General features: G+C 33.2%; 1 long non-coding RNA gene across 1 annotated transcript; it reads left to right on the top strand.

Moving 5' to 3' along the window:
• Nucleotides 1-5,566: 5,566 nt before the first annotated feature.
• On the top strand, nucleotides 5,567-9,119 carry LOC134239113 (uncharacterized). Its single transcript, XR_009986147.1, has 3 exons — nucleotides 5,567-5,741; nucleotides 6,665-6,861; nucleotides 8,891-9,119. It is a non-coding gene; the product is annotated as an uncharacterized LOC134239113 (long non-coding RNA).

A 9,119-nucleotide genomic window follows, 5' to 3' on the forward strand; every position in this document is an offset into this window, starting at 1 on the left:
CATTATAACTATATGGAGGCGGGGGGTATCATTGAGCTCATCGCTCACAGTACCTCTAGTTATGTTATTGGTCATTTACAGATTTTATTTTCTTTAAACATTCTGATTGTACACATAATTACTAGTCCTCTGAAGTCATTGATAAAAGTTATTTAAAGATGATTGGGTTTCTTATTGACAAAATGTATGTACTTTTTGAGGATCAGGTACTCTAACATTCTTTTGGAATTTCCGTGGGTAACAATTTTGCACCCTTATAAGCAGAACTATTTTTGTATTCATATTACGCAGAATTTAATGTGAGACATATATGAGAAGGAGTAAAAATTTATCGCTGCTTTCAGTTCAACATTTATTCATATTGACGACGTTTTATTAATTAACTACATGTACATTGATCAATACGTCGACTCGATATATCCAAATGTTCTTATACACTATAGGATGCCACGAAGTCAAACTTTTATTAGAGAAAAACATAAATGGTAATCTTACCAGAAACCTTAATGATAAACGTGATGACTTCAATATTCTATTGTCAACTTCTCTTACTTTATCTATACATGTATATAAGCTTTCAACAGAGAAACAAAATTGAAGGGAACTAAAACCTTACTACTTGTGCCTGTATTCTGCTCAAATCTTCGCCTTTAACTTTTGTTTAAGATTCTTGCTATTCTTACACACGAATAATGATTTATAATTAAGATGATAACTTTATCTTTTCAATCATCAACTTTCCTTACGCTTGTAGCAGAAAATCCCTATCAACTGCATGTGAAGTTTATATCTCTGAGTTGATCAATTTTTTAAATAAGGTAAGTAATGGACAAACAATTCGATAAAACAAGGATATCTACAGTCTAGTTTTAGCCGTTTTTTGCAAGATTTATAATCAAAAGAAAGATCTTCTCAGCAAACACAATCTATCATAAAGTCGAATGCCGACTGAAAATTTTCATACCATTTTTTTTAAAGACCTTTTTAGACATGCTGGATCGTTTACGAATATTTCGTTTGCCTGATTATGACGAAAAGCACACAACATATGTGACCGGTCGGTTGAGATAGTTAGTTCTGGTATACCTGATCAAACTTCTAATCTTTTTTGAGGTCCGTGTTTGCTCTACTCCTGATTTGTAATGTTTGAATTGACTCTCGAGTTAGCGTATTTTCTGATTTCCATATTTCATTACTTATTCTAGAGACTTAGGTTGTTTCAAATATTTTTATCAGAGCAATTTTAATATTTTTTGGTATCAGAAACATGAAAATAACAATTGTCTTATCCATTAAATAAAGTAGAAAATTATTCAGTAAGAATGACTTACACGATTCAATTTTGCTATGCACGTCTAACATGCTGTATACAGAGTTTGCTCTCTTCACCGAAAAATTATTCTGCCTAAAACTGTACACTTTAGTTTCTACATCATGAAGTTGTAGTTGTAAAGGTTGCACTTGTTAGAATGTTAGTCAGTAGTTTTTCATTATATTGTGTTTCTCTAAAAGCATAAATAACTCTAACTCCGGATATGAGACAAAATGTAATTTGTAATTTGAAGTTTGCGTTATCATTACACTGTCATCACGGCTTTTTTTTTTATGAAGGATATTGTGACAACGAACAGTATTCAATATCAAAGTCCAAAAAAACAAAAACAAAACAGGAGCAGAGCAAACACGGACTCCAAAACATCTGAAGTGGAATCAGGTGCCATGGAGGAGTGAGCATCTCCTGCTGACTGGTCACACCGCCGTGTGCTCCTTGTCATGATCAGGCAACAACGAAAAAATCCGTCATCAATCCAGTGTGTAAACAATGGACTTACAATTAGTATGAAAAACGTCAGTCAGCATTTGGCTCAATGATAAATTGTATTTGCTGACAAGGTCATTGTATCGACCATATTTACGAAATGATGAGTCTGCTGATATTTTTGTTTCGTCAACTTGCTTGTTAATAACCCACTTCGCTCTAGAAACCGCCCACACGCACAGCACGCCCCAGCGTTCCGAACTAACCGAGACACACCCACTCCGTATGCAGGTGATGAAGGTTTAATGCTGCATAAGTAAGTTGACGATAGGAAAGTTAAAGTCATCACGTTTATCATATAGCTTGGTTGTTGATTACCATTAACGTCTCTCAGGCAAAATATCTATATATGAAACAGACGTGTCAGACTCTGTACTTTACCCGGGGTATTTTATCTAAAGCTCATTAGGATATATCGTATCGACGTAGGAATGGAAATTACCATTGTTAATTGACAATACGTCGTCGATGTATTTAAAAGTCGAGTCATAATTTTAATACTTTGCCTTAATTAAACTTTATAAAGTTGTAAATGAAAATCACGAGCAGTAAAACAAAGTTAATGTATGTACATGTACAACGGTTGTCCGGTAAAATCGTGGACAAAGCGTTCTTGTCGAAAAAAGGGGGCGCACTGAGCTGAAATTTTCTGCAAATGTTTATTTATCATATTTAGGTGTATCTTTATTTTTTTTTTATTAAAACAAAATGACAACAATAAAGATTTTATAATGCTGGAATATACATAGGGCACAGTCCTATGGTGCATGATAAAGAAACAGGGTTTCATAAGGAAATGCGCTATAATAGTATTTTTTCGAAATAAAAGTATTAAAAAGATAAAATGAAGAAAAATATCTTGTTTTTAAAACACTATCTATTAATACACATCTTTTATAAAATGTAAAGGCAATTGCTTTTTTGGCAGTGTCCCTGGCATTTGAAATGGGGAAGTGGTAAACACAGCATACGAAAAATGACGACGTTTGAAGACATTATGCGATACTGTAAAGCAGTTCTGTTTGATTTAGATGTAGTAATAACGCCCTAAGAGACTTTTAATTAATGAATACAGAAGATAAAATTGAAAAACAAAATCACCAAACCTGAAATATACAATTGAAATAGATTTCTTAGTGAAATATAGGGATAAACAGATAGGGTAATAGCGAAAGACGATGTCACAGTAGACCGTCGATATAAGATGTCTATTTTTTTTAATGATTGTGAGAATATTATATTGTCCAATACTTACTAACAAATCTTCAGATGATGGCCCCATATGATTTTGATATTGGTTCCTCGACTACTTTTGAAGGAATAATCGGTAACACAAGTATGTGCATCAATGAATTTCCTTTATTTTATTGGGACTTTACCTTTTTTAGCAAAGAGGAAACGCGACCTTGCTTCAGACACTTAGACGTTTGCATTAGTGCGCCGTAAGGCGATATAACACTTAAAAATTTCATAATTTGTTTATTTATGCATATATCTATTTAAAATTTGCTATGTATATTTATGAAAAATGCACGAAAAAGTAGTGACCATTTTAGAACGCTGTGTTGATTATTTTTTCAATCTATACAACTTGTCCACGACAAGTTTACCGAACAACCTTCGCATTTGTTTTTGTTTTGAAGTACTTTAAAGAATACGAATGACACAGTCGCAAATGTTTTTTTTTCTGGAACAAAGAAGTATGATGTCATAACATTATTACATACACACTCAATTGTTTCATGACACTGCCTTTTGTTTCGACATGATGATTCTAAAGGACTGATATATCTTTAATCTTGAGATGGTTTTATTCAAACTTATATCTTACTTTATCTCTACGAAGGGTTATAAAAGAAAATTCTTGGACTGGCGCCATGATATTATAAATATTCTTTTTAAAGAATGATCGCATGGGATATCATAGCCAGCAACTTGAAACGCCTTTTCAATATATAGCTAGTAATTAACATCTTAACAATTTTCGCCATTTGTTCCATTGATGTGTACAGTGTATTTATATTTGTCCTATGAGTATGTGTTGGAAATAGTAACTGTCCTATTACATGGTATCTATAAATAATTTAACCTTGATATATATATTAATAATAGCAAATCACTGTTTTTATACCATTGACACGTATCAATATTTGTCCTGTGAGCATGTAAACAAGTCTTATTCCAAGGTTTATATTAAAAAAAAAAAAAGAATAATGAAATTATGCAAATTCTTAAAATATTTAATTTTAGGAAAAAACTTTTTACAGAGAAAATAATGTTGGAGGGAACTAAAAGCTTATTATTCCTGCTTGTTTATTCTGCTTAATTTACCACCTGTCAATGCCGTATTTTTGTATGATATTTCCCGTTAAAAGGCACACGAATTATGCTAGCTGAACGCGGTGACAACATATTTAATTCATTATTTCAATTTTGTGCTGCAGGAAGGTAATTTTATTGATTGATTGATTGATTGTATATTATTTAACGTCACAATCGAGAATTTTTCTCATGTACACTCTTATCTTGGAGACGTCACTGTATGCCAGTGAAGGACTTCAAATTTAGACCTATGCTCTGCACTCAGGGCCGTTGAGCAGTGCATTAAAAGTTCTTTATCGTGCCAACGCCTACAGTGACACGGAACCTACGTTTTAAGGTCATATCCTAAAGATCCATGACTTTCACTACTAGTGCCGAGTGCTTGGCAAAGGTTTGACGCGGCGCCGCGAACGAGAATCGAACCCGTGCCTCCCGATCACAAAGCGAACGCTCTACCACTAGGCTACCGTGACCGTTAGTTAAAGAATAAGTCATTGATAATAAAAACCTAAAAAATTGATTTTAACTTGTTCGACAAACAAGTACAAAATTACATTAATATGTAGTTCCTACTTTTTTGAGACAACGCGCGAAAATTAGTCATAATTTGTTATCAATTACAACCCACCGTAAATAAGTCGAATGTTGACTGACGTTTCTCATTGAATTATGAGGTCTTTTTTTACATCTGTTTTTTTTTCGTTTGGCTGATGATAATAACGACAGGACAGTTGTGAGTGGTCAACAAGGTATGTTTACTACTCGATGGTACCTTAAATTAACTCTTTTTTTAGAGGTCGGTGTTTTCCCATAGAAAAAAACATGGACACTGCCAATCTTTCTAAAATACTGAAGGGGGCCTATCTCTTATCCTCAACCCCTCTTATACCACCGAATTAAATTAATTTTCACAGATTCTTTATAACATTAAATGCCAATGTGCACCTCCTACTTTTTTTTCCTGTTGGATATGACACTTCCTAGTATTTCGGGCCTGAGCAAAACATGTCGATTGAACATTTCTATTACTGTAGATCCCTTATTTTTCGCGAGTACTTATTACCGCGAATTCGCTCTTCAACGTCATATTGCGGGAATAATAATTCGCGAATGGACAGTTGATCAAAAGATTTTACATATATTTCAGCAACATAAATATAAAAGCAAGTTATTTTATTTCGCGGATGATGCTTCTCGCGAAATTTCGCGATAATTATTTCAACGCGTATAATTAGGAATCTACATTATACAGTTGTAAACATAAGGGATACAGGGAGTTCATTTAGTAGTCTCAGTGCTCATGTACCTCTAGTTTCAATTGATATCTAAAAAGTCCGATATCTCATAGGTCTGAGCCCTCATTTCTGAATTTCACTTTTTTTAAAGAAAATTTTAATCTGTTTACCTCTACTATATCACACTAAATATTCAATTTCATTTTTCACAGCTGGTGCCTATCCTTATTATTTTGGCACCTCTAACCTAGCATGTGTTATAAAGGAGACTATAGGCAGGAAAAAACGTAGTTTTCCCTCAAGGGGAACTTGGAGTTTAACCCACCGTTTCATTGAGTATCGAGGGAAATACTATGATTTTCAAGGTAAGTCCTTCATTCTATTACTTCAACGCTTCTCTGGTCTTTCGCGTGGCGCAGTGGTTAGAGCGTCTGCTCTAGAGTCGCGAAGTAAGGAGTCAATCCTTACGTCGCGGATTCGAATCCCACTGTGGGACGTGGAGACCGGTCCTTCGGATGATATCGTTTAAACCGAGGTCCCGTGTCGCAGTAGGTGCTGGTACGAAAAAGATTCCTCCCTGCTCAATGGCCCTTAGGCCGAGTACAGGAGAAAATTTGCAGCCATCCATCGGCAAGTGGTGGCGTCCCCATATGAGTGAAAAATTCTCGAGAGGGACGTTTAACAATATACAATCAATCAATCAATGCTTCTCTGACAAAAAGTTTATTTAAATACATGTACTAAGTATGGCATTTGCATTTTAAAAATAATTTATGAAAAGGCCATTTTCCTATTGTTTTAATACTGTATAATCACATTTTGTCAGAAGAAAACATAATTCATGTACAGCATTTATGAAGTATAAACCAAATCATGGAGAGAATATTTATTCTCATAAAATAAACATTATTAAAATATCCCGAATATTGGTCAATTTTATATACTAAATATATTTAATATACTGTATTAAAAGGGCTGGGTGGTGGTGGCCATTTTTAGACTATCTTGATCTCCTTTAGAAGAAGAGCTCCATATAAAGTCAAATTTAAATTTATTTATGATTTTTTTTCTTTGCCAAATGATAATTGATAGCTTAAGATATCATATCCCAAAATTTAAGTTATATCTCGTGGTTAATAAAAAAAATAATTTGTTGACCCCCTAGCCTCCTTAAATCTTTTTAAGGACTAATTGATGATCAAATAATGAAGTTCCAATGAAAAAACTATTTAATCATATCATTATAAAAGATTTTGGTATTCTAAATATAAGTATCTTCTTCGACTAGCTAATTCCAGAGTGGCAATCTCTAAAAAACGATTATGGGGGAGTGCATGTAGCGGGGGTCGAGAATCATCCCCAGCTGGGTACAGCGAGCTCAGTTCAGAATGTATTGATGGATGTGCCAGGAATTACAGATGTTTTTACCACAATTACAACATCTTCACCAACAACTGCCATCACTTTGCCAACAAGATATCTGAAGTTTTGTGTGAAAGTTCGACGTGTCCTACTTGGTGTAGCGGAAGCTGTAACGCTTAATCAGTAATAAAGAAAAACAATTCGTGTTTTATTTCTTTGTAAAGAAATGTTTTCATCTCGTGAACTCATGATTCCAATTACACATGAAATATAAGTACAATGCATGTATAACATTATAATTTTTCATCAAACCTTTTCATCATGTCCCTTATATGATAGACAAGTTACATGTAAAGTAAAGCAACTATAAAAAAGACAATAAGAATTTGTCACTGTTCATAAAGTGCAGTTTTGTACATTTAAAACAAAAATCGGTACTATTTATTTGATTAAAGTGTATCTTAAAAGTTTAAAGCTATAATTTAATTTCATGTTTTTTATCTTCTTTTTTTTTTATCTAATTTTGTGAAATTCATAAACTTAAGTGGACTTGAATACAAAGTTCTTGATAAAGAAATATTATTGTTTTTACAAAACGTATTTTAAAATCTGCATTTAAAAATTTTTATTTTATTTTTCATCCAAATTTGGTATTCATTATTTTGGTGTAAAGTGATGGTGATATTGATCAATTCAGAGTAAATATTTTAAATATTTATCTATTTTTGTCTTTTAACATGTTTAATTCAAATGTTGTTTATTTAGTTGAATTGAATGTAAGAAAACTTAAAATGTTTGTAGTGGTCTTTGAAATAGCTAAATCAAATATTGCATGACTGTCCTTTTTTCCGGCTCGGAGAACTTACATACTTTCCATGTCAAACTTTGTTTTGCGTTAAATTTCATTTTACTAGTGACATATATGGAGATAAAACATAATTCAAACTCAGAAGTTCACTCAAACAATACTAATTCGGAGTAAAGCAAATACGAATTAACCTCTAAAATATCAGAACAGACGCTCTAACTAGTGCGTTACGCAGGCGACCCTTGGCTCGCCAAAATTTAGTCTATATTGCCAAAATGCATTTCAATCAAAATCAATATCTGTATTTATTTTTTTGTTTAATTTTTGTTTTTAACTTGAAGACACTTTAGATTTGTCCCAACGCTTTATAGAATACAGGGGAAACTACTCTGGTTTTTTATTTGTGCTTCTTCCCACCTGGTATTTCAATGACCTTCCTGTCTAAAAGCTACTTATTTTTTAATTTACTGTATCCGAAATTAATGTAAATATAAATTACATTTATAATTATTTGCCAATTGATTGCTGGTACTATAAAATCACATATTTCCAATGTGGCTAATTAAAGTGCTCAAAGAAGAAACACATACTGTATTTTTTATTTAAATATTTAATGAAAGATGTTTATTATGATGAAATAATACACATGGAGATAACGAACAGTATATAAGCTAAAAATTCCAAAACAATACAAAATCGGAGCAGAGGATACACGGATCCCCTAAAACTTAAGAGGTGGGATCAGGTGCCATGGTGCAGTGATCATTCCCTGCCGATCGGTCACACCTGCCGTATGCTCCTTGTCATAATCGGGAAATAACGGAAAATCCGTCGTCAATTATGTGGGTATATTATGAACTAACAATTGCTAATAGTATGAAAAGGTCAGTCAGCATTTGACGCAATGATACATTGTATTTGCTGACAAGGACATTGTAGAGACCATAGATCTTACGAAATAATACGTATAAACGAAATTGATAAAGTAAATACAGCAGGCAAATAAATATTGTACATTTTTTTTATCATTGTAACATTAATGGGTTGATAAGGTCAGGAGACCTACAGGAGAAACTATAAAACATACCAGTAGTTAATTAAGCAGACTTTTTGATAATTAAATGAGATGACTCTTCAGCTTTTGCTTTTGGTATCTCTTATTTATCTTTCCCATACAATTATGGGGAGAATCATGTAGCAGGAATAAGGAAGCCTCATAAGCCGGGTACAGTGACCTCAGTTCAGAGTGCATAATAAGGTTGTACTAAAAATTACCAATGTAAGTATGGAGGTTACAACTTGATTACCAACAACTGCCATCACCTGGCTAACCAGTCAACCGAGGTTTTATGTAGAAGAGGTACAACCTGCCCTGCCTGGTGTGAAGGAAGCTGTAACGATGCGGTGTACATTGAGTGATGAAATTTTGATATGGAATCACGTTGAGTGCCACCTTTTGGTGTTTTTAAATGCTTCATAGATAAACAATTAAATAAAGATGACTTATTTGGTAAAGAGAAACGCTTAAATCTCCTATACTCCTGATTTGAATTGTGCTTGAAATAAACCTATA

The sequence above is a fragment of the Saccostrea cucullata genome, unplaced genomic scaffold (assembly GCF_032062105.1).
Source record: "Saccostrea cucullata isolate Sc308-1 unplaced genomic scaffold, CSIRO_AGI_Scuc_v1 ctg12742, whole genome shotgun sequence".
Lineage (NCBI taxonomy): Eukaryota > Metazoa > Mollusca > Bivalvia > Ostreida > Ostreidae > Saccostrea > Saccostrea cuccullata.